The sequence below is a fragment of the Balaenoptera physalus genome, assembly GCF_965194825.1.
Source record: "Balaenoptera physalus genome assembly, chromosome: 8".
Taxonomy (NCBI): domain Eukaryota; kingdom Metazoa; phylum Chordata; class Mammalia; order Artiodactyla; family Balaenopteridae; genus Balaenoptera; species Balaenoptera physalus.
The window spans coordinates 42,536,772-42,563,883 of record NC_138887.1 but is presented as its reverse complement, the minus strand read 5'-3'; the positions used below and the strand labels follow the sequence as shown (position 1 = coordinate 42,563,883).

Here is a 27,112-nt window from a genome sequence, read left to right as displayed (position 1 = left end):
TCCTTCTCTTTCTTTAGATGAGTGTCAGTTTTTAATGTTAATAACATCTAATTTGTTATTTTCCTCTTTATTTATTTAGTCTTATTTCTATTTATTTATGTAGTCTTCTTACCTGTAGCAGAACACATTATTTATTCTAAACCACAAATATGTTTTCATTTCTTCAATAAATGTAATTATTAAGCTTTAAATTTAAGTTAACTTTCTAAACTAAATATGTTGTATCATAGTGAGTATTAATTTTTCTATGACAGCTGAAAGGTTACATTTATTCAGAAAATGTTGTATCAGCTTTCTTTTCATTTGCTCCTACTTCTCATTGATTCACAGTGGTAAACATCACTTCATCCATGGATCTGACTTTTCTCTGATTTCTCATGGTCATTCTCACTAATTCGTCTTGCCTCCTGAAATCTTTAGCAATCCCCTTATTCCACAGAAGCAAAAACCTTCCTTGGGCCTTTTTCCTCAGAAGATTGATTATTGCCACATTTTAAATGGGAGATTGCAATAAGTTAGGAGAAAATGCCACAAGGGTCTCTCATTTTTTTTTCACATCCTGTATCAGCCTCTGCTTGCACTCTCTGTTCAAAGATATTTGTGCAACACATTGATGGAAGATGCCACTTGTATCTCTCCTTGGGGAAAAGACAGATTAATTACCTAACAAATAAAATAAGAGAGTGTCTTGCTCTTTTCAAATGTTGGACAGGATTGCTTGCATCCTAATTTAAATGTTTCAGGTGACTGAAGCTTAAGATTCCTAAGTTTTAATCCATACTTGCACCATGCACAGCACCCAACAGGAGAGCTTTACATAACCCCATGAGACACTTGTGTGCAAGTGGAACAGATAAAAATATAAAACTATTGCTGTCTTTTTGTGTCATAAAAATGATTTTTTGTCTCATTTAAAATATTTTTTTTCTAAAATCCAAAAACGTGTCAGGCTAAAATATTGTTATTTCAAATATGGTAAAATCGAAGACCCTTCAAATTTCTTTCCAGTTTTGTTGATGATGGGATGCCGTCAGAGATATGACTTCATTAATAAACACAATAGGTAAGATTCCTTCATAGGCCTGATTGGGGAATATGAAAATAAACCCCAGAAAAATCTGGACATTTTCTAGTTCTCAAATATTGGTTAAGATGGTAGAAAGGGCCCTTCATTGTCCTATATGTTAATGCAGATCAATTGTGAGAGGTGGGGATAAAACAAGCAGCCTAAATATCCTTTATGTTTGTTGTACTACTAGTAGAAAGAGGAAGGGTCAACATGTCACCATGGTTGATATAGCAAATAAGCTGCTTGAAACTACACAGAAATGTACCTGCTTGTATTTTCTGTGCAGTTACCCTCTCTTTTCGTGTGCCCTGATACCTCCCTCAACTTATGTACCAACTCCAGCAGCATTAAGCAGAAATCCAAAGAAACCTATTCTTTGGAATTATGAGGAAGGGAAGAGTCAAACATTTTATAACATGCTCTATACAAGGATACACATCACCATCCTTATCTATGTCATGCCATGCATGGAGGGTCAGTAGGTTCAGGGGATTCTGGAAGCACCAAGTTCTGTGGGGTTAATCACAGTTGCATTCATGGGCAGTAAAAGAGAAGGGCCTTATCTTGGTCACTTTCTCAATGCTAGTAGCTACAAAAAGAAGAGGATAGCAGACATCGTAGGGAGAAGAGCCAACATTAAATGAAATGTCCTAATTACTCTAGGCAACCACTCATGATGGCCTCCCATAGCTCCTCAAATCCCTACATACTTGCACAAGGGATAGTGTAATATTACTGGAGCATCTGACTGCAGATTAACATTATTTTTGTTGAAAAAAATAAAAATAGGTTCAAGTGATAGGGTTTGAAAAGGGTTCACAGTGCGAGGGAAACTACTGTAACAATGTGGACAGAACCCTTTGGATGGATTCATCATGTATTTTTTTTATTTGTTTTTTTTTTTTTTTGCTACTTCAGAATCTGTAGTAGAGGCTGGTGTGTTCCATGATGTCTTCCCGCTTCTTATAAGTTTTAGATGGAATACCCCATTAAGAAGAAGTGCACGTAAGGAAGATTAGTGAGTCAAACTCCTCTGCCCTCTGTCAGCAGTGGTTGAAAAGGGATTTAGACCAAGTGCTTTCATCCTTTGATGTGCAAAGTTTTCACTATATGAATGATGTTTTGTTTGTTTGCAGGTCAGGAGCCTTGGTCTCAATATCCCTGTTTAAAAAGTGTCATCACGTGTCTGCCAGAAAGAATTGCTGATGATACTGGGAAAAATTGAGAGTTATCCTTAACAATTAAGGGTTTTGTAGCAACATGGATGGACCTAGAGATTGTTATACTGAGTGAAGCAAGTCAGACACAGAAAGACAGATATCATATGATATTGCTTATATGAGGAATCTATAAAAGAAAAAAAAAGGTACAAATGAATTTATTTACACAACAGAAATAGAATCATGGATATAGAAAACAAACTTATGGTTACCAGGGAATAAGTGGGGAAGGGATAAATTGGGAGATTGGGACTGACTTATACGGACTACTATATATAAAATAGATAAAGACCTGCTTTATAGCACAGGGAACTCTACTCAGTGGTCTGTACTGGCGTATACGGAAAAAGAATCTTATAAAAAGAAAACAAGGGTTTTGGGATTATATAATAAATATAAATGTGCAAACATTTAACATGAAAGGAAAAATCAGTTAACTCTGTGGTCCCTGTTATGGTGTAAATATTTTGTACCTCTAATTTTAAAATTTTGAAACCCAGCTCCCATGTTGATGGTATTAGGAGGTGGGGCTTTTGGGAGGTGATTAGGTTATGAGGCCAGAGACCTCAAACATGGGATTAGTGACCTAATAAATGTAGCACACAGAAGATCTTATGCCCATTCCATGATTTCATTGCCGAGCGAGGAGACCCACATTATGAACCAGAAATTGGTCCCTCGCCAGACACTAAGTCAGCTGGCAACTTGTTCTTTTTTTTAAAAAAAATAATTAGATAATTAATTAATTAATTTTTTGGCTGTGTTGGGTCTTTGGTGCGGTGTGCGGGCTTCTCATTGAGTGGCTTCTCTTGTTGCGGAGCACCGGCTCCAGGCGTGTGGGTTTCAGTGGTTGTGGCTCACGGGCTCAGTAGTTGTGGCCTGTGGACTCTAGAGCACAGGCTCAGTATTTGTGGTGCACGGGCTTAGTTGTTCCATGGTATGTGGGATCTTCCTGGACCAGGGCTCGAACCCTTGTCCCCTTTATTGGTAGGCAGATTCTTAACCACTGCACCTCCAGGGAAGCCCCTGGTTACTTGTTCTTGAACTTTTCAGCCTCAGCAATTATGAGAAAACAAAAATATTCTGTTGTTTATAGAATACCAAGTCTCTCGTATTTTGTTTTAGCAGTCAAAGAGCTGACTGAGGAGAAATATCTGTGAGCTTGAAGACATATCAGGAGAAACCTTTAAATCTCAAAAGAAAAGAGAAAATGGGCGGGAAAGGAATCAACAGAACAGAGTAATCAATAATTGTGGAACAATGAAAAATGCTGTGACCTATACATAATGGGTATAGCAGGAGGAGAATAAAGATAATAAAGAACAGAAAATATTTTTTAAAAATGACTGAGAATCTCCCCAAATGAATGTCTGACACTAAATCCACAACATCCAAACTTAGAAGAATATATGAATAGTAAAGAAAACTGACCAATATCTCTCAGGAACATCAATGCAAAAATCCTCAACAAAATATTACCAAATCGAATCCAACAATATTTTGAGAGAATTTTATATCATGAATGAGAGGAAATAATCCCAGGTATGAAAGGCTGGTTCCACATTCTAGAATCAAATAATTATATCCATCATATCAACACCTTAAAGACAATCATTAGCATATCAATAGATTCAGAAGACCTTTGAAAAAATCTAACACCCATTCTTCATAAAAACTCTCAGTTAAAGAAATAGACTGGAGCTTTCTCAAGTTGATAACAAAGATTTACAGGAAACTTTTATCTGACATCATGATTAATGGTCAAAACCATGAAGCTTTTCCACTAAGTTCAGGTAAAAGCAAGGATGTCCCCTTTCATGACTCCTTTTCCATATTTTACTCCAATTCCTGCTAATGCAATAAGGCACGAAAATAAATAAAACCAATACAGATTGGGTAGAAAAAAATGAAAGCAACCTAAATAAAATGTGGACCAATATACTTTATGGACACCTCACCAAAGAAAATAGACACTATGCATATAAGTATACAGAAGAATAATCCAGATTACATGCTGCCATGAAAAAGCAAATTAAAAATACAATTCCATACCACTATGTAACACTTAGAATGGCTAAAATGTGAACAATGACAAGAACAAATTCTGTAGGAGATGTGGAACAATAGGAAATGTCATTTGTCATTGGTGGAAATGAAAAATAATACAGCTACTTTGGTAGTCTGATTGACACTTGCTAGAATAGTGAGCATTCCCTTACTGTACAATCCGTCAAGTGTTCTCATGGATATTTACTGAAAGTAGTTTAAAACATACTTCCAGAGGAAAACCTGCATATGGATATTTATAGCACCTAATTCAATATTGCCAAAATGTGAATGAAACTAAGGTGTCCTCCAATAGGTGAATGAAATGATATAGTATTAATATATTCTGGGAATGGGATAATATTGAGCACTAAAAAAGTAAGCTATCAAGCCATATAAAGAGATGGGAATTCTTTTTTTTTTCTTTTGAAATATAGGTGATTTTCCTTATTTTGAAATTTAAATTTTATTGGAGTATAGTTGATTTACAATGTTGTGTTCATTTCAGCTGCACAGCAAGTGATTCAGTTACACATATGCATATATTCATTCTTTATCAGATTCTTTACTGATAACGGTATTCCCAGAATACTGAGTAGAGCTCCCTGTGCTATACAGTAGGTCCTTGTTGCTTATCTGTTATATATAGTAGTATTCGTATGTTTACCCCAAGCTCCTGATTTATCCCTACCCCCCACCTCTCCCCTTTGGTAACCATAAGTTTGTTTTCCAAGTCTGTGAGTCTGCCTCTGTTTTGTAAGTTAGTTCATTTGTATCAATTTTTAGCTTCCACCTAGAAGTGATATCATCCAATATTTGTCTTACTCTGTCTGACTTACTTCACTTAGTACAATCATCTCTAGGTCCATCCATGTTACTGCAACTGGCATTATTTTCTTCTATTTTATGGCTGAGTCATATTCCATTATATATATGTATCACATATTCTTTACCTATATTCATATGTTGATGGACATTTTGGTTGCTTCCATGTCTTCGCTATTGTAAAGAGTGTTGCAGTGAACATTGGGGAAGATGTGTCTTTTCGATTTATGCTTTCCTCCAGATATGCACACAGGAGTGAACTTGCTGGATCATCTGGTAGCTCTATTTTATTTTATTTTACTTCATTTCATTTCAATTTCAATTTTTTTTGGAATAGAGTTGATTTACAATGTTGTGTTACTTTCTGCTGCACAGCACAGTGAAGCAGTTATACATATATCCAATCCTTTTTGGATTCCTTTCCCATACAGGTCATTACAGAGTATTGAGTAGAGTTCCCTGTGCTATACAGTAAGCCCTTATTTGTTATCTCTTTTATATATAGTGGTGTGTATATGTCAATCCCAATTTCCAATTTATCCCTCCCACCTCCCCTTACTCTGGTAACCTCCATTCTGTGCTCCATAGTGGCTGTTACTAATTGGCATTGCCACCGATAGCATAGAATTGGTGGTGCAGTGGTTAAGAATCTGCCTGCCAGTTCAGGGGACACAGGTTGGAGCCCTGGCCCGGGAAGATCTCACATGCCACAGAACAAGTAAGCCCGTGCACCACAACTACTCAGTCTGCGCTCTAGAGCCCACGAACCACAACTACTGAAGCCTGTGTGCCTACAGCTTGTGCTCCACAACAAGAGAAGCCACCACAAAGAGAAGGCTTCGTACCACAATGATGAGTAGCCCCCGCTTGCTGCAACTATAGAAAAGCCGCGCACAGCAACGAAGACCCAACACAGATTAAAAAAAAATAATAAGTAGTAGGTTTCTCTTTTTTCCACACCCTCTGAAGCATTTCTTGTTTGTAGACATTGTGATGGTGGCTATTCTGAGTGGTTCCAGATGATACTTCTTTGTACATCTGATTTGCATTTGTCTAACATAAAGCAATGGTGAGTATCTTCATATGTGCTTTTTTTTTTGAACAGTGTCAGTAAGATTTACCCCTTGAAAAAGGGTTATTGAAAGGTTGCCTTGTTTTGAAGTCTACTTCGATTACCTACCCCAAGACATTTTTTGAGGGCTGTTGTCATTTACAGCTCCCCAGGCATTGTGAATATGAAGTGCGTATAAGGTCCAGTTTTAGAATTGTTGTTGTGGGAAACAGAAGGCGGCAGGGTTTCTACTGTCCCTCTCTGGTTACTGACACAACCTTAGGTGTAGGGCAAGTCCTGTTCTTGGGTATTAAATTAGAGTGGAATGTGCCTGTCCAAACATGTAAGGGCTTCTGTCCCATTCTTTCTTCCCCCTTACCCTTCATCCCCCGAACAAGTATAAACCCCTGCAAAATCACCTGTTGAGGGTGCTGTCTTGTAGAGTGGGATGACCCTTACGAAGGAGTCGGGAGGTCGGAACCCAAACACCAGGATATGTTGAGAGCAGGTGATTTTCCAAATGTCATCCAGCCCAGAGAGTCCACCATCCTTTGGGTGTCAGAGGGTTGGTTTAGTAGTATGAGGGCACACTTAGATCTGGAGATAGTGATCCCAAGCAGAGGGGACCAGGTTGCACATGTTCAAGGGGGGCGAATTAGCTGGCATATCCTCCCGAGGTCCTCAGGCCTACAACAGTCCAGCCTTGGGACCAAATTGTGTCTGTGTCCAGGGATGTGACACTAGTACGTTCACTGCGACTAAACAAATTTAGTGATCATTTTTCTTTTCTTTAACTTAATTTTAAATTTATAATGGAGTATATAGTTGATTTATCATATTGTGTTCATTTTTGACATACACCAACATGATTCATTTATACAGAGATAACTATATATTCTTTTTAGAATTATTTTCCCACTGAGGTTACTAAAGGGTGTTGAGAAGAGTTCCAAGTGCTCTACAGCAGGTCCATGTTGATTACAAGTTTTCTCTCTGTAAATATGTATATACTAACTCCAACCTCATGATTTATGCCTCCAACACACCTTTCCAGTTTGGTAACCATAAGTTTGTGTTCTAAGTCTGGCACTCTGTTTCTGTGTTGTAAGATAGTACCTTTCTATCAATTTTTAGATTCCACCGATAAGTAATATCATATGATATTTTTCATTGCCTGATTTATGACACTTAATATGAATGTATGTAGGTCCCTCTGAGTGGCCCTAAATGGCCTTATTTCATTCACTTCATGGCTGAGTAATATTCCATTGTACATATCTACCATAATTTCTTTATCCATTCTTCCCTCCAAGGACTTTTAGGTAGCTTCCGAGTAGAGGCTCTTGTAAACAGGGCTGCATAAATTTTAGAGTGTCTGGGTCCTGTCAATTTACGTTTTTTCCAAGATACAGGCCCAGGAGTGGAAGCACCATATGCTCTGAAGCTCTGGTTTTTAGATTTTTAAGGAATCACCACCCACTTCTCCAGAGTGTCTGTTAGCAATTTACATTCCCACCATCAGCTTGTCAGGGTTCCCTTTTCTCCACGCCCTGTCCTGCATTTCAGGTTTTACAGTTTGTGAGGTTGGCCATTCTGACTGGTGCGAAGTGATATCTCTTTGTAGTATTAATTTACATTGCCCGCCTGTTTTGTTGGCCAAAAATGGAGTAAGGGTTTTTCCTGAATATATTAAGGAATAACACATACTGCCTTTTTGGCAAACTGCATCATTGGCGATGTTCAGCGGCTTTGCATGTGCTTTGATGACGAGTGCAAACTACCCCTTGAAATCCCTTTCCTGCAATTCCGCCTTGCTTACAAGGCCTTTATGAATACTTGGCTCAAGAAATGACTCCATTAGAGGTGTCAATTACAACCCTGCATATTTGTGAATTGCAGTGCCCCTGAGCACCAGTTTTGAACTTGTTTAGGGAAGCAGACACAAAGGGGCAGGATTTCTACAGACCCATTCCAGTTACTGGGGCACCTGAAGGATAGGGAAATTCTTCTTCCAGGTAGGAAACTACAGTGGCATATGCCTGTCCAAACATCTAAGGCTTGTGTCTCATTCCATCCCGCCATTCCCCTTCTTCACCGGAAAATTCCAAACCGTGCAAAACCGGCTGTTGAGTGTGCTGCCTTCCCAAAGTGGGGAGACTCTAAGGAAAGGAGCTGGGGAACCCGAATACCAGGAGACGTGGAGATGAGGTGACTTTTCCAAACTCTTCCCGATCAGACGGTGTACCATCCTCTGGATGTGCCATGCATGTTTTAGCTGTAGGAAGGGTCCCCTGCACCCGGAGATATGGAACCCATGGAATGGGGGCCAGGCAGTATTACTCTAAAAGTGCTGCATGTGCTGTCCCATCCTCACGAAGCCTCTCAGACCAACGAGTGTAGAGCCTTAAGTCCCATCCAGCTCTGTGTCTAGATATGATCGGTCCAGGTTGCATCACAGCCCTTGAACAAATTTTGTAAGAATTTCTCTCTCTCTCACTGTCTTTATTTTGTTCTTGTTATTTAATTTTATAATGGGGTATAGCTGATTTTCAATACTGTGTTTCTTCCTGCTCTACATCCATCCACTTGATTCACTTAAAGAGAGATATCAATAAATTCTTTTACAGATTCTTACCAGTCTTATATATCCTTTTCTGGTGACAACAGTGTGCTGAGTCCAGCTCTTTGAGCTATAGAGTAGGTCCTGTCGAATACCTATTTTGTTTATGGAACCGTATCTGTGCTAATTTCAACCTCCTGGTTTACGCATCACCCCGCCCCACCTTTCTCCTTTAGCAGCCATAAGTGTGTTTTCTAAATGTGTGACTCCGTTTCTGTTTTGTAATTGCGTTCATGTGAAGGCATTTTTAGATACTATCTATAAGTGATACCTTATGATAAGTCTCTTTTTATGTCTGACTTATGTCACTTAGAATGATCGTACCTCAGTCTGCACGAGTTGCTGCCACTGGCCTTATTTCATTGATTTAATTGCTGAGTAATATTCCATTGTACATAAGTACCACATCTTCTTTCTCCATTTTTTCCTTCCAAGGACATGTAAGTTGTACCCAAATCGAGGTATTTCTAAACAGAGCAGCCCTAAACTTTGGGGTGCCTGTGTCTTGTCGATTTTTTGGTTTTCCCAAGATATACGCCCATGAGGGGAAGTGCTGTATGCTCTGTAGCTCTGTTTTTTAGAAGTTTTAAGATACAGCATAGACTTCTCAAGAGTGGCCGGTGGCAATTTACATCCCGCCGATCAGCATAACAAGGCTCCGTTTTCTCCATGGCCTGTCCTGCATTTCTGGGTTTTACACTTTTTCAGCATGGGCCTTTTGACCAATGCGAAGTGAGACATTTTTGTAATGCTGATTTACATTGCCCCCTTGTTTAGTTGGCCAAAAAGAACATCTGCGTTTTTTCCAAAATGTATTCAGGAAAGAACGCAGACGCCCTTTTTGGCCAACTGCATCATTGTCGAAGTTCTGCGGAATTTCATGTGCTTTAATGGCGAGTCCAATCTACCTGTGAAAAACTGTTTCCTGCAATTCTGTCTTGCTTTGAAATCCTCTTCGTTGCCTTACCTCAATACATTTTTAGACGAGAGTTATCATTTATAACTCTGCAGATTTGTGAATTGCCGTGCTCCTGAGCTCCATTTTCCAAATCGCTTTTTTTGGAAGCTGGCCGCAAACCCGCAGGATTGCTTCAGGCCCTATTCTGGTTCCGGGGCGCAAGCTGAGCCTGTGGTTAATTCTTCTTCCTGACGGGAAATTAGGGTTACCTGTGCCTGTCCCAACAGCTACAGCTAGCCTCTCATGGGTTCCCCCTCTTCCCCTTCATCCTCAGGAAAAATTACAACCTGTACGGAACAGGAGGTTAAAGGTGCTGATTCTCCAAGTGAGGAGATTGTTAGTAAAGTGGCTGGAATGGCGAACCCGAGAACCAGGAGATGAGGAATGAGGTGTGTTTCAGAAACCTTTCTCGATCACACTGTATACCATCCACCGGGTTTCCCAAGCATTTTTTTTCTGTAGGAAGATTCCACTGAACCAGGAGATTTGGGATCCATAGAATAGGTACCACGCAGTATTACTTTAAAGGGTCTGCGTTTGCACACCCAACCTCACCAAACCTCTCAGCCCCAAGAGTGTCCACCCTTATGTCTCAATCAGCTGTGGGTCTAGATATGGTCAATCCAGGTGGCATCACAGCCCCTGAACGAATTTTGTAACAATTTCTGTCTTTTTCACTGTCTTTGTTTCACAGGTTTTTAAAATAATTGATTTTTATAATGGGGTTTAGCTGCTTTTCACTGCTGTGTTTCTGCCGCTTTCCACCCACTTGACTCACTTACAGAGAGATATCAATACATAGGTTTTAAGATTCTTACTAGTCAGATACATTCTTCGGCGGTGAATAGGGGCTGTTGAGTCAAATTCACTGAGCAAGGAGTAGTTCTTGTCTATTACATATTGGGTTTATGGAACGGTATCTGAGGTAATTTGAAACCCTTGTTTTATGCATCACCCCACCTCACCTTTCCCATTAAGCAGCCATAGTGTGTTTTCTCAACGTGTGACTCTGTTCTGTTTTGTAATTCAGTTCAAGGGTAGCGGTTTTTACATTCCCTCTATAAGTGATATCTTATGATAAGTGTCTTTTTCTGTGTGACTTATTTCACTTAGTATCGTCGTACCTAAATCCACTCATCATTCTGCTACTAGCCTTATGACGTTGATTTCATGGCTGAGTGATATTCCATTGTACATAAGGACCACAGCTTCTTTATCCATTTTTCTCTTTCCTGGGATATTTAAGGTGTAACGAAGTGGAGGTTCTTGTCAACAGAGCAGCCCTAAACTTTGGGGTGCATGTGTCTTGCTGATTTTTAGTTTTCCCAATATATACGCCCATGAGTGGAAGTGCCCTATGATCTCTAAGCTGTGTTTTGTAGATGTTTCAGGCCACACCGTGCACTTCGCCAGAGTGGCTGTTCACAATTTACATCCTGCCCATCAGCGTAGCAAGGCTCCCATTTCTCCATGGCCTTTCCTGCATTTCTGGTATTGACCCTTTATTCAGCATGGCCCTTTTGAGCGATGGGAAGCGAGACTTCTTTGTAGCGCTGATTTGCCTTTCCAGGTTTCTTGGTTGGCCAAAAAGGGCGTATGCGTTTTTTCCTGAATATATTCAGGAAAAAACGCATACGCCCTTTTTGGCCAAGGGCATCATTGTCGAGGTTTTGCCGCTTTTCCTGTGCTTTAAAGGCGATTCGAATCTCCCTCCTGAAATCTGTTTCCTGCAATTCTGCCTTGCTTTCAAATCCTCTTCGTTGCCTTCCCTCAATATATTTGTGGACGAGAGTGATCATTTATAACTCTGCAGGTTTGTGAATTGCAGTGCCCCTGATCTCCATTTTTCAACTCGCTCTTTTGGGAGTTGGCCGAAAAACCGCAGGATGGCTTCAGGCCCTATTCTGGTTCCAGGCGGCAGGCTGAGCCTGTGGTTAATTCTTCTTCCTGATGGAAATTAGAGTGACCTGTGCCTGTCCCAACACCTAGAACTACCCTCTCATGGGTTCCCCCTCTTCCTATTCATCCTCAGGACAAACTGCAACCTGTACGAAACAGGAGGTTAAAGGTGCTGATTCTCCAAGTGGGGAGATTGTTAGTAATGCGGCTGGAATGGCGAACCCGAGCACCAGGAGATGAGGAATGAGGTGCGTTTCAGAAACCTTTCCCGATCACACTGTATACCATCCACTGGGTTTCCCATGCATTTTTTCGCTGTAAGAAGATTCCCTTGAACCTGGAGATTTGGGACCCAGAGAATGGGTACCATGCACTATTACTTTAAAGGGTGGGCGTTTGCTCACCCAACCACACCAATCCTCTCAGCCCCAAGAGTGTCCACCCTTGTATCTAATCCAGCTGTGGGTCTAGATATGGTCGATCCAGGTTGCTTCACTTCCCCTGAACGAACTTTTTATGAATTTCTCTCTCTTTCACTGTGTTTGTTGGGGTTTTTTTTGTAATCTATTTTTATAATGGGGTTTAGCTGATTTTCACTGCCGTGTTTATGCCGCTTTACACCCACTTGATTCATTTACAGAGAGATATCAATACATAGGTTTTAAGATTCTTACTAGTCAGATATACTCTTGTGCGGTGAATACGGGGCGTTGAGTCCAGTTCACTGAGCAAGGGATAGGTGTTGTCTGTTACATATTTGGTTTATGGAACGGTATGTGTGCTAATTTCAAACCCTTGTTTTATGCCTCACCGCACCTCACCTTTCCAGTTAAGCAGACATCCAGTGTTTTCTAAATGTGTGACTCTGTTCTGTTTTGTAATCAGGTCATGGGTAGCGATTTTTACTTTCCCTCTATAAGTGATATCTTATGATAAGTGTCTTTTTCTGTGTGACTTATTTCACTTAGAAACATCGTACCTAAATCCACTCATCATGCTGCTAGTAGCCGTATGACACTGATTTCATGGCTGAGTGATATGCCATTGTACATAAGTACCACACTTCTTTATCCATTTTTCTCTATCCTGGCATTTTTAAGGTGTACTGAAGTGGAGGTTTTTGTAAACAGAGCAGGGCTAAACTTTGAGGTGCCTGTGTCTTGTTGATTTTTAGTTTTCTCATTTTATACGTCCACGAGTGGAAGGGCCCTATGCTCTCTAGCTGTGTTTTTTAGATGTTTTAGGAAACACCATGCACTTCTCCAGAGTGGCTGTTGGCAATTTACATCCCGCCCATTAGCCTAACAACGCTCCCTTTTCTACCTGGCCTGTCCTGCACTTCTGGTTTTTACACTTTTTTGGATGGCTTTTGGACGGATGGGAAGCGAGACTTATTTGTAGTGCTGATTTGCCTTTCTGGCTTGCTTGGTTGGCCAAAAAGGGCGTGTGCATTTTTTCCTGAATATATTCAGGAAAAAACGCATAGGCCCTTTTTGGCCAAGGGCATCATTGTCGACGTTTTGCCGTTTTTCATGTGCTCTAAAGGCGATTCGTATCTATCTCCTGAAATCTGGGGGCTTGTCCCCGAACATTCTTCTCTAATATACAACCTCGGAACACTACCTCCACGAAGACTCTGTTGCCCTAGTAACAAGAGTTGAGAACGTAATAATGCTGCCGCCTTATGGCTGTTTCTCACAACAGCAGCTTTAAACCCAGTGCTAATGGTTGCTTAATAGTCACAAGGACTGCAGGGCTGTAAATGACACCTCCCCTCAAAAAATGCCCTGGGGTAGGGAATAGGCAAGAAAATTCAACACATGACAAATTTTTCAAGAAGTCAATATGAAGAGAGGAGTTGTACTCACTCTTTAAAAAAAAAAGAGGAAAAGAAAAAAAGGACATGCCTAAAGCTCAGTATAAGGAATTATTAGCCACATGCAAATCCAACCTCCAAAAAGGTTTCAGCTCACCCCAATCAAATGACCATCAGCAAAACGTCTACAAACTATAAATGCTGAAGGGGTTTTAGAGAACTTTGTACCTTCTAGCAGCTGGTGGGATGTAAAGTGGTAACAACACTAACGAATACTGAATGGAGTTCCTTTAAAAGGTAAAAATTGAGCTACCAGATGATGTAGCAGGGCACCTTTTGGGCCTATAATCTAAGACCACCAGAATCGGAAAGACAGAGGCAGGTAAATGTGCACTGCAGCAATATTGAAATAGCCAAGACATGGAAGCAAAAAAAAGGTCCATAAACAGATGAATTGACAAAGAAGAAGTGGTATATGTACAGAATGGAAGAGTAGCCTCAGGAAAAAAATGAAGAGTGCCATTTTCAGGACTACAAATGAGCCTAGAAATAATCATATTAGGTAAAGTAAGTCAAAAGGGAATGACAAATATCCTATGATATCATTTATACAAGTTATCCTAAGATTGCTACCAATGAACATACCTCCACTGAAAAAGACACTCACAGACTTATAAGACAAACTAATGGTTAACCAAAATGAAAGGTGGAAGGATGGAAAAATTAGGATTATGGGGCTAACCTAAATAGGCTAATGTATGTTAAATGTATATAAACACTTAACATATAAACTATATAAATTTCCTGCAATTCTGCCTTGCTTTCAAATCCTCTTCGTTGCCTTCCTTCAATATATTTTTGGACTTGAGTTACCATTTATAATTCTACAGGACTGTGAATTGCAGTGCCCCTGAGCTCCATTTTTCAACTCACTTTTTTGGAAGCTGGCCGCAAAACCGCAGGATTGCTTCAGGCCCTATTCTGGTTCCGTGGGGCAGGCTGAGCCTGTGGTTAATTCTTCTTCCTGATGGTAAATTAGAGTGGCCTGTGCCTATCCCAACATCTAGCGCTAGTCTCTCATTGTTTCCCCCTCTTCCCGATCATCCTCAGGACAAACTGCAACCTGTACGGAACAGGAGGTTAAAGGTGCTGATTCTCCACGGAGGGAGATTGCTAGTAAAGCGGCTGGAATGGCGAACCCGAGCACAAGGAGATGAGAAATGAGGTGCGTTTTAGAAACCTTTCCCGATCACACGGTGTACCATCTTCTGGGTTTCTGATGCATGTTTTCGATGTAGGAAGATGCCCTTGAACGTGGAGATTTGGGATCCATGGGATGGGTACCACGCAGTATTACTTTAAAGGGTCTGCGTTTGCTCACCCAACCTCACCAAACCTCTCAGCCCCAAAAGTGTCCACTCTTATATCTCAATCAGCTGTGGGTCTAGATATGGTCAATCCAGGTGGCATCACAGGCCCTGAACGAATTTTGTAAGAATTTCTCTCACTTTCACTGTCTTTGTTTCACGGGTTTTTAAAAGTAATTGATTTTTATAATGGGGTTTAGCTGCTTTTCACTGCTGCGTTTATGCCGCTTTACACCCACTTGACTCACTTACAGAGAGATATCAATACATAGGTTTTAAGATTCTTACTAGTCAGATATACTCTTGGGCGGTGAATAGGGGGTGTTGAGTCCAATTCACTGAGAAAGCAGTAGGTCTTGTCTATTACATATTGGGTTTATGGAACGGTATGTGAGCTAATTTGAAAGCCTTGTTTTATGCATCACCCCACCTCACCTTTCCCGTTAAGCAGCCATAGTGTGTTTTCTACACGTGTGACTCTGCTCTGTTTTGTAATTCAGTTCAAGGGTAGAGGTTTTTATATTCCCTCTATAAGTGATATCTTATGATAAGTGTCTTTTTCTGTGTGACTTATTTCACTTAGAATCGTCCTACCTAAATCCACTCATCTTGCTGCTAGTAGCCTTATGACGTTGATTTCATGGCTGAGTGATATTCCATTGTACATAAGGACCACAACTTCTTTATCCATTTTTCTCTTTCCTGGGATATTTAAGGTGTAACGAAATGGAGGTTCTTGTCAACAGAGCAGCCCTAAACTTTTGGGTGCCTGTGTCTTGCTGATTTTTAGTTTTCCCAATTTATACGCCCATGAGTGGAAGTGACCTATGCTCTCTAAGCTGAGTTTTTTAGATGTTTCATGACACACCATACACTTCTCCAGAGTGGCTGTTGGCAATTTACATCCCACACATCAGCGTAGCCAGGCTCCCGTTTCTCCAAGGCCTGTCCTGCGTTTCTGGTTTTGACACTTTATTCAGCATGGCCCTTTTGACCAATGGGAAGAGAGACTTCTTTGTAGCGCTGATTGGCCTTTCCAGGTTGCTTGGTTGGCCAAAAAGGGCGTATGCGTTTTTTCCTGAACATATTCAGGAAAAAACGCATTCGCCCTTTTTGGCCAAGGGCATCATTGTCGAGGTTTTGCCGCTTTTCCTGTGCTTTAAAGGCGATTCGAATCTCCCTCCTGAAATCTGTTTCCTGCAATTCTGCCTTGCTTTCAAATCCTCTTCCTTGACTTCCCTCAATATATTTGTGGGCGAGAGTGATCATTTATAACTCTGCAGGTTTGTGAATTGCAGTGCCCCTGAGCTTCATTTTTCAACTCGCTTTCTTGGGAGCTGGCCGCAAAAGCGCAGGATTGCTTCAGGCCCTATTCTGGTCCCAGGCGGCAGGCTGAGCCTGTGGTTAATTCTTCTTCCTGATGGGAAAATAGAGTGACCTGTGCCTGTCCCAACACCTAGAGCTAGTCTCTCATTGTTTCCCCCTCTTCCCGTTCATCCTCAGGACAAATTGCAACCTGTACGGAACAGGAGGTTAAAGGTGCTGATTCTCCAAGGAGGGAGATTGCTAATAAAGCGGCTGGAATGGCGGAGCCGAGCACAAGGAGATGAGAAATGAGGTGCGTTTTAGAAACCTTTCCCGATCACACGGTGTACCATCTTCTGGGTTTCTCATGCATGGTTTCGATGTAGGAAGATGCCCTTGAACCTGGAGATTTGGGACCCATGGGATGGGTACCAGGCAGTATTACTTTAAAGGGTCTCCGTTTGCTCACCCAACCTCACCAAAACTCTCAGTCCCAAAAGTGTCCACCCTTATGTCTCAATCAGCTGTGGGTCTAGATATGGTCAATCCAGGTGGCATCACAGGCCCTGAACGAATTTTGTAAGAATTTCTCTCTCTTTCACTGTCTTTGTTTCACTGGTTTCTAAAACTAATTGATTTTTATAATGGGGTTTAGCTGCTTTTCACTGCTGTGTTTATGCCGCTTTACACCCACTTGACTCACTTACAGAGAGATATCAATACATAGGTTTTAAGATTCTTACTAGTCAGATATATTCTTGGGCTGTGAATAGTGGGTGTTAAGTCCAGTTCACTGAGCAAGGAGTAGGTCTTGTCTATTACATATTGGGTTTATGGAACGGTATCTGAGCTAATTTGAAACCCTTGTTTTATGCATCACTCCACCTCACCTTTCCCGTTAAGCAGCCATAGTGTGTTTTCTAAACGTGTGACTCTGTTCTGTTTTGTAATTCAGTTCAAGGGTAGCGGATTTTACATTCCCTCTATAAGTGATATCTTATGATAAGTGTCTTTTTCTGTGTGACTTATTTCACTTAGAATCGTCGTACCTAAATCCACTCGTCATCCTGCTACTGGCCTTATGACGTTGATTTCATGGCTGAGTGATATTCCATTGTACATAAGGACCACAACTTCTTTATCCATTTTTCTCTTTCCTGGGATATTTAAGGTGTAACGAAGTGGAGGTTGTTGTCAACAGAGCAGCCCTAAACTTTGGGGTGCCTGTGTCTTGCTGATTTTTAGTTTTCCCAATTTATACGCCCATGAGTGGAAGTGCCCTATGCTCCCTAAGCTGAGTTTTTTAGATGTTTCAGGACACACCGTACGCTTCTCCAGAGTGGCTGTTGGCAATTTACATCCCGCCCATCAGCGTAGCCAGGCTCCCGTTTCTCCATGGCCTGTCCTGCATTTCTGGTTTTAACACTTTACTCAGCATGGCCCTTTTGATCGACGGGAAGCGAGACTTCTTTGTAGCGCTGATTTGCCTTTCCAGGTTGCTTGGTTGGCCAAAAAGGGCGTATGCGTTTTTTCCTGAATATATTCAGGAAAAAACGCATACGCCCTTTTTGGCCAAGGGCATCATTGTCGAGGTTTTGCCGCTTTTCCTGTGCTTTAAAGGCGATTCGAATCTCCCTCCTGAAATCTGTTTCCTGCAATTCTGCCTTGCTTTCAAATCCTCTTCGTTGCCTTCCCTCAATATATCTGTGGACGAGAGTGATCATTTATAAGTCTGCAGGTTTGTGAACTGCAGTGCAACTGAGCTCCATTTTTCAACTCGCTTTCTTGGGAGCTGGCCGCAAAAGCGCAGGATTGCTTCAGGCCCTAATTTTGTCCCGGACAGCAGGCTGAGCCTGTGGTTAATTCTTCTCCCTGATGGGAAAATAGAGTGACCGTTGCCTGTCCCAACACCTAGAGCTAGTCTCTCATTGGTTCCCCCTCTTCCCGTTCATCCTCAGGACAAATTGCAACCTGTACGGAACAGGAGGTTAAAGGTGCTGATTCTCCAAGGAGGGAGATTGCTAGTAAAGCGGCTGGAATGGCGAACCCGAGCACAAGGAGATGAGAAATGAGGTTCGTTTTAGAAACCTTTCCCGATCACACGGTGTACAGTCTTCTGGGTTTCTCATGCATGATTTCGATGTAGGAAGATGCCCTTGAACCTGGAGATTTGGGACCCATGGGATGGGTACCAGGCAGTATTACTTTAAAGGGTCTGCGTTTGCTCACCCAACCTCACCAAACCTCTCAGCCCCAAGAGTGTCCACCCTTATGTCTCAATCAGCTGTGGGTCTAGATATGGTCAATGCAGGTGGCATCACAGGCCGTGAACGAATTTTGTAAGAATTTCTCTCTCTTTCACTATCTTTGTTTCACGGGTTTTTAAAATAATTGATTTTTATAATGGGGTTTAGCTGCTTTTCCCTGCTGTGTTTCTGCCGCTTTCCACCCACTTGACTCACTTACAGAGAGATATCAATACATAGGTTTTAAGATTCTTACTAGTCAGATAGATTCTTGGGCGGTGAATATGGGGTGTTGAGTCCAATTCACAGAGCAAGGGGTAGCTCTTGTCTATTACCTATTGGGTTTATGGAACGGTATCTGAGATAATTTGAAACCCTTGTTTTATGCATCACCCCACCTCACCTTTCCCGTTAAGCCGCCATAGTGTGTTTTCTACACGTGTGACTCTGCTCTGTTTTGTAATTCAGTTCAAGGGTAGAGGTTTTTATATTCCCTCTATAAGTGATATCTTATGATAAGTGTCTTTTTCTGTGTGACTTATTTCACTTAGAATCGTCCTACCTAAATCCACTCATCTTGCTGCTAGTAGCCTTATGACGTTGATTTCATGGCTGAGTGATATTCCTTTGTACATAAGGACCACAACTTCTTTATCCATTTTTCTCTTTCCTCGGATATTTAAGGTGTAACGAAGTGGAGGTTGTTGTCAACAGAGCAGCCCTAAACTTTTGGGTTCCTGTGTCTTGCTGATTTTTGGTTTTCCCAATTTATACGCCCATGAGTGGAAGTGCCCTATGCTCTCTAAGCTGAGTGTTTTAGATGTTTCAGGAAACACCGTACACTTCTCCAGAGGGGCTGTTGGAAATTTACATCCCGCCCAGCAGCGTAGCCAGGCTCCCTTTTCTCCATGGCCTGTCCTGCATTTCTGGTTTTGACACTTTATTCAGCATGGCCCTTTTGACCGATGGGAAGAGAGACTTCTTTGTATCGCTGATTTGCCTTTACAGGTTGCTTGGTTGGCCAAAAAGGGCGTATGCGTTTTTTCCTGAATGTATTCAGGAAAAAAACGCATACGCCCTTTTTGGCCAAGGGCATCATTGTCGAGGTTTTGCCGCTTTTCCTGTGCTTTAAAGGCGATTCGAATCTCCCTCCTGAAATCTGTTTCCTGCAATTCTGCCTTGCTTTCAAATCCTCTTCGTTGCCTTCCCTCAATATATCTGTGGACGAGAGTGATCATGTATAAGTCTGAGGTTTGTGAATTGCAGTGCCCCTGAGCTCCATTTTTCAACTCGCTTTCTTGGGAGCTGGCCGCAAAAGCGCAGGATTGCTTCAGGCCCTATTCTGGTCCCGGGCGGCAGGCTGAGCCTGTGGTTAATTCTTCTTCCTGATGGGAAAATAGAGTGACCTGTGCCTGTCCCAACACCTAGAGCTAGTCTCTCATTGGTTCCCCCTCTTCCCGTTCATCCTCAGGACAAATTGCAGCCTGTCCGGAACAGGAGGTTAAAGGTGCTGATTCTCCAAGGAGGGAGATTGCTAGTAAAGCGGCTAGAATGGCGGAGCCGAGCACAAGGAGATGAGAAATGAGGTGCGTTTTAGAAACCTTTCCCGATCACACGGTGTACCATCTTCTGGGTTTCTCATGCATGGTTTCGATGTAGGAAGATGCCCTTTAACCTGGAGATTTGGGACCCATGGGATGGATACCAGGCAGTATTACTTTAAAGGGTCTCCGTTTGCTCACCCAACCTCACCAAAACTCTCAGTCCCAAGAGTATCCACCCTTATGTCTCAATCAGCTGTGGGTCTAGATATGGTCAATGCAGGTGGCATCACAGGCCGTGAACGAATTTTGTAAGAATTTCTCTCTCTTTCACTGTCTTTGTTTCACTGGTTTCTAAAAGTAATTGATTTTTATAATGGGGTTTAGCTGCTTTTCACTGCTGTGTTTATGCCGGTTTACACCCACTTGACTCACTTACAGAGAGATATCAATACATAGGTTTTAAGATTCTTACTAGTCAGATATATTCTTGGGCTGTGAATAGGGGGTGTTAAGTCCAGTTCACTGAGCAAGGAGTAGGTCTTGTCTATTACATATTGGGTTTATGGAACGGTATGTGAGCTAATTTGAAAGCCTTGTTTTATGCATCACCCCACCTCACCTTTCCCGTTAAGCCGCCATAGTGTGTTTTCTACACGTGTGACTCTGCTCTGTTTTGTAATTCAGTTCAAGGGTAGAGGTTTTAATATTCCCTCTATAAGTGATATCTTATGATAAGTGTCTTTTTCTGTGTGACTTATTTCACTTAGAATCGTCCTACCTAAATCCACTCATCTTGCTGCTAGTAGCCTTATGACGTTGATTTCATGGCTGAGTGATATTCCATTGTACATAAGGACCGCAACTTCTTTATCCATTTTTCTCTTTCCTGGGATATTTAAGGTGTAACGAAGTGGAGGTTGTTGTCAACAGAGCAGCCCTAAACTTTTGGGTTCCTGTGTCTTGCTGATTTTTAGTTTTCCCAATTTATACGCCCATGAGTGGAAGTGCCCTATGCTCTCTAAGCTGAGTTTTTTAGATGTTGCAGGACACACCGTACACTTCTCCAGAGTGGCTGTTGGCAATTTACATCCCATGCATCAGCGTAGCCAGGCTCCCGTTTCTCCAAGGCCTGTCCTGCGTTTCTGGTTTTGACACTTTATTCAGCATGGCCCTTTTGACCGATGGGAAGAGAGACTTCTTTGTAGCGCTGATTGGCCTTTCCAGGTTGCTTGGTTGGCCAAAAAGGGCGTATGCGTTTTTTCCTGAACATATTCAGGAAAAAACGCATTCGCCCTTTTTGGCCAAGGGCATCATTGTCGAGGTTTTGCCGCTTTTCCTGTGCTTTAAAGGCGATTCGAATCTCCCTCCTGAAATCTGTTTCCTGCAATTCTGCCTTGCTTTCAAATCCTCTTCCTTGCCTTCCCTCAATATATTTGTGGGCGAGAGTGATCATTTATAACTCTGCAGGTTTGTGAATTGCAGTGCCCCTGAGCTCCATTTTTCAACTCGCTTTCTTGGGAGCTGGCCGCAAAAGCGCAGGATTGCTTCAGGCCCTATTCTGGTCCCAGGCGGCAGGCTGAGCCTGTGGTTAATTCTTCTTCCTGATGGGAAAATAGAGTGACCTGTGCCTGTCCCAACACCTAGAGCTAGTCTCTCATTGGTTCCCCCTCTTCCCGTTCATCCTCAGGACAAATTGCAACCTGTACGGAACAGGAGGTTAAAGGTGCTGATTCTCCAAGGAGGGAGATTGCTAGTTAAGTGGCTGGAATGGCGAACCCGAGCACAAGGAGATGAGAAATGAGGTGCGTTTTAGAAACCTTTCCCGATCACACGGTGTACAGTCTTCTGGGTTTCTCATGCATGTTTTCGATGTAGGAAGATGCCCTTGAACCTGGAGATTTGGGACCCATGGGATGGGTACCAGGCAGTATTACTTTAAAGGGTCTCCGTTTGCTCACCCAACCTCACCAAACCTCTCAGCCCCAAGAGTGTCCAGCCTTATGTCTCAATCAGCTGTGGGTCTAGATATGGTCAATCCAGGTGGCATCACAGCCCCTGAACGAATTTTGTAAGAATTTCTCTCTCTTTCACTGTCTTTGTTTCACGGGTTTTTAAAAGTAATTGATTTTTATAATGGGGTTTAGCTGCTTTTCACTGCTGTGTTTCTGCCGCTTTCCACCCACTTGACTCACTTACAGAGAGATATCAATACATAGGTTTTAAGATTCTTACTAGTCAGATAGATTCTTAGGCGGTGAATAGGGGGTGTTGAGTCCAATTCACAGAGCAAGGGGTAGCTCTTGTCTATTACCTATTGGGTTTATGTAACGGTATCTGAGCTAATTTGAAAGCCTTGTTTTATGCATCACCCCACCTCACCTTTCCCGTTAAGCCGCCATAGTGTGTTTTCTACACGTGTGACTCTGCTCTGTTTTGTAATTCAGTTCAAGGGTAGAGGTTTTTATATTCCCTCTATAAGTGATATCTTATGATAAGTGTCTTTTTCTGTGTGACTTATTTCACTTAGAATCGTCCTACCTAAATCCACTCATCTTGCTGCTAGTAGCCTTATGACGTTGATTTCATGGCTGAGTGATATTCCATTGTACATAAGGACCACAACTTCTTTATCCATTTTTCTCTTTCCTGGGATATTTAAGGTGTAATGAAGTGGAGGTTGTTGTCAACAGAGCAGCCCTAAACTTTTGGGTTCCTGTGTCTTGCTGATTTTTAGTTTTCCCAATTTATACGCCCATGAGTGGAAGTGCCCTATGCTCTCTAAGCTGAGTTTTTTAGATGTTTCAGGACACACCGTACACTTCTCCAGAGGGGCTGTTGGCAATTTACATCCCGCCCAGCAGCTTAGCCAGGGTCCCGTTTTTCCATGGCCTGTCCTGCATTTCTGGTTTTGACACTTTATTCAGCATGGCCCTTTTGACCGATGGGAAGCGAGACTTCTTTGTAGCGCTGATTTGCCTTTCCAGGTTGCTTGGTTGGCCAAAAAGGGCGTATGCGTTTTTTCCTGAATGTATTCAGGAAAAGACGCATACGCCCTTTTTGGCCAAGGGCATCATTGTCGAGGTTTTGCCGCTTTTCCTGTGCTTTAAAGGCGATTCGAATCTCCCTCCTGAAATCTGTTTCCTGCAATTCTGCCTTGCTTTCAAATCCTCTTCGTTGCCTTCCCTCAATATATCTGTGGACGAGAGTGATCATTTATAAGTCTGCAGGTTTGTGAATTGCAGTGCCCCTGAGCTCCATTTTTCAACTCGCTTTCTTGGGAGCTGGCCGCAAAAGCGCAGGATTGCTTCAGGCCCTATTCTGGTCCCGGGCGGCAGGCTGAGCCTGTGGTTAATTCTTCTTCCTGATGGGAAAATAGAGTGACCTGTGCCTGTCCCAACTCCTAGAGCTAGTCTCTCATTGGTTCCCCCTCTTCCCGTTCATCCTCAGGACAAATTGCAGCCTGTACGGAACAGGAGGTTAAAGGTGCTGATTCTCCAAGGAGGGAGATTGCTAGTAAAGCGGCTGGAATGGCGGAGCCGAGCACAAGGAGATGAGAAATGAGGTGCGTTTTAGAAACCTTTCCCGATCACACGGTGTACCATCTTCTGGGTTTCTCATGCATGGTATCGATGTAGGAAGATGCCCTTGAACCTGGAGATTTGGGACCCATGGGATGGGTACCAGGCAGTATTACTTTAAAGGGTCTCCGTTTGCTCACCCAACCTCACCAAAACTCTCAGTCCCAAAAGTGTCCACCCTTATGTCTCAATCAGCTGTGGGTCTAGATATGGTCAATCCAGGTGGCATCACAGGCCCTGAACGAATTTTGTAAGAATTTCTCTCTCTTTCACTGTCTTTGTTTCACTGGTTTCTAAAAGTAATTGATTTTTATAATGGGGTTTAGCTGCTTTTCACTGCTGTGTTTATGCCGCTTTACACCCACTTGACTCACTTACAGAGAGATATCAATACATAGGTTTTAAGATTCTTACTAGTCAGATATATTCTTGGGCTGTGAATAGTGGGTGTTAAGTCCAGTTCACTGAGCAAGGAGTAGGTCTTGTCTATTACATATTGGGTTTATGGAACGGTATCTGAGCTAATTTGAAACCCTTGTTTTATGCACCACTCCACCTCACCTTTCCCGTTAAGCAGCCATAGTGTGTTTTCTAAACGTGTGACTCTGTTCTGTTTTGTAATTCAGTTCAAGGGTAACGGATTTTACATTCCCTCTATAAGTGATATCTTATGATAAGTGTCTTTTTCTGTGTGACTTATTTCACTTAGAATCGTCGTACCTAAATCCACTCGTCATCCTGCTACTGGCCTTATGACGTTGATTTCATGGCTGAGTGATATTCCATTGTACATAAGGACCAGAACTTCTTTATCCATTTTTCTCTTTCCTGGGATATTTAAGGTGTAACGAAGTGGAGGTTGTTGTCAACAGAGCAGCCCTAAACTTTGGGGTGCCTGTGTCTTGCTGATTTTTAGTTTTCCCAATTTATACGCCCATGAGTGGAAGTGCCCTATGCTCCCTAAGCTGAGTTTTTTAGATGTTTCAGGACACACCGTACGCTTCTCCAGAGTGGCTGTTGGCAATTTACATCCCGCCCATCAGCGTAGCCAGGCTCCCGTTTCTCCATGGCCTGTCCTGCATTTCTGGTTTTAACACTTTACTCAGCATGGCCCTTTTGATCGACGGGAAGCGAGACTTCTTTGTAGCGCTGATTTGCCTTTCCAGGTTGCTTGGTTGGCCAAAAAGGGCGTATGCGTTTTTTCCTGAATATATTCAGGAAAAAATGCATACGCCCTTTTTGGCCAAGGGCATCATTGTCGAGGTTTTGCCGCTTTTCCTGTGCTTTAAAGGCGATTCGAATCTCCCTCCTGAAATCTGTTTCCTGCAATTCTGCCTTGCTTTCAAATCCTCTTCGTTGCCTTCCCTCAATATATCTGTGGACGAGAGTGATCATTTATAAGTCTGCAGGTTTGTGAACTGCAGTGCAACTGAGCTCCATTTTTCAACTCGCTTTCTTGGGAGCTGGCCGCAAAAGCGCAGGATTGCTTCAGGCCCTAATTTTGTCCCGGACAGCAGGCTGAGCCTGTGGTTAATTCTTCTCCCTGATGGGAAAATAGAGTGACCGTTGCCTGTCCCAACACCTAGAGCTAGTCTCTCATTGGTTCCCCCTCTTCCCGTTCATCCTCAGGACAAATTGCAACCTGTACGGAACAGGAGGTTAAAGGTGCTGATTCTCCAAGGAGGGAGATTGCTAGTAAAGCGGCTGGAATGGCGAACCCGAGCACAAGGAGATGAGAAATGTGGTTCGTTTTAGAAACCTTTCCCGATCACACGGTGTACAGTCTTCTGGGTTTCTCATGCATGATTTCGATGTAGGAAGATGCCCTTGAACCTGGAGATTTGGGACCCATGGGATGGGTACCAGGCAGTATTACTTTAAAGGGTCTGCGTTTGCTCACCCAACCTCACCAAACCTCTCAGCCCCAAGAGTGTCCACCCTTATGTCTCAATCAGCTGTGGGTCTAGATATGGTCAATGCAGGTGGCATCACAGGCCGTGAACGAATTTTGTAAGAATTTCTCTCTCTTTCACTATCTTTGTTTCACGGGTTTTTAAAATAATTGATTTTTATAATGGGGTTTAGCTGCTTTTCACTGCTGTGTTTCTGCCGCTTTCCACCCACTTGACTCACTTACAGAGAGATATCAATACATAGGTTTTAAGATTCTTACTAGTCAGATAGATTCTTGGGCGGTGAATATGGGGTGTTGAGTCCAATTCACAGAGCAAGGGGTAGCTCTTGTCTATTACCTATTGGGTTTATGGAACGGTATCTGAGATAATTTGAAAGCCTTGTTTTATGCATCACCCCACCTCACCTTTCCCGTTAAGCCGCCATAGTGTGTTTTCTACACGTGTGACTCTGCTCTGTTTTGTAATTCAGTTCAAGGGTAGAGGTTTTTATATTCCCTCTATAAGTGATATCTTATGATAAGTGTCTTTTTCTGTGTGACTTATTTCACTTAGAATCGTCCTACCTAAATCCACTCATCTTGCTGCTAGTAGCCTTATGACGTTGATTTCATGGCTGAGTGATATTCCATTGTACATAAGGACCACAACTTCTTTATCCATTTTTCTCTTTCCTGGGATATTTAAGGTGTAACGAAATGGAGGTTCTTGTCAACAGAGCAGCCCTAAACTTTTGGGTGCCTGTGTCTTGCTGATTTTTAGTTTTCCAAATTTATACGCCCATGAGTGGAAGTGACCTATGCTCTCTAAGCTGAGTTTTTTAGATGTTTCAGGACACACCGTACACTTCTCCAGAGTGGCTGTTGGCAATTTACATCCCATGCATCAGCGTAGCCAGGCTCCCGTTTCTCCAAGGCCTGTCCTGCGTTTCTGGTTTTGACACTTTATTCAGCATGGCCCTTTTGACCGATGGGAAGCGAGACTTATTTGTAGCGCTGATTTGCCTTTCCAGTTGCTTGGTTGGCCAAAAAGGGCGTATGCGTTTTTTCCTGAATATATTCAGGAAAAAACGCATACGCCCTTTTTGGCCAAGGGCATCATTGTCGAGGTTTTTGCCGCTTTTCCTGTGCTTTAAAGGCGATTCGAATCTCCCTCCTGAAATCTGTTTCCTGCAATTCTGCCTTGCTTTCAAATCCTCTTCGTTGCCTTCCCTCAATATATCTGTGGACGAGAGTTATCATTTATAAGTCTGCAGGTTTGTGAATTGCAGTGCCCCTGAGCTCCATTTTTCAACTCGCTTTCTTGGGAGCTGGCCGCAAAAGCGCAGGATTGCTTCAGGCCCTATTCTGGCCCCGGGCGGCAGGCTGAGCCTGTGGTTAATTCTTCTTCCTGATGGGAAAATAGAGTGACCTGTGCCTGTCCCAACACCTAGAGCTAGTCTCTCATTGGTTCCCCCTCTTCCCGTTCATCCTCAGGACAAATTGCAGCCTGTCCGGAACAGGAGGTTAAAGGTGCTGATTCTCCAAGGAGGGAGATTGCTAGTAAAGCGGCTGGAATGGCGGAGCCGAGCACAAGGAGATGAGAAATGAGGTGCGTTTTACAAACCTTTCCCGATCACACGGTGTACCATCTTCTGGGTTTCTCATGCATGGTTT

The 27,112-nt window shown here is 42.4% G+C and overlaps 1 protein-coding gene across 1 annotated transcript in view; it reads right to left on the bottom strand.

Moving 5' to 3' along the window:
- LOC309665813 (protein piccolo-like) overlaps nucleotides 1-27,112 on the bottom strand; it is a 1,074,121-nt gene that overhangs the window by 188,948 nt on the left and 858,061 nt on the right. The gene's annotated exons all lie outside the window — the stretch shown is intronic.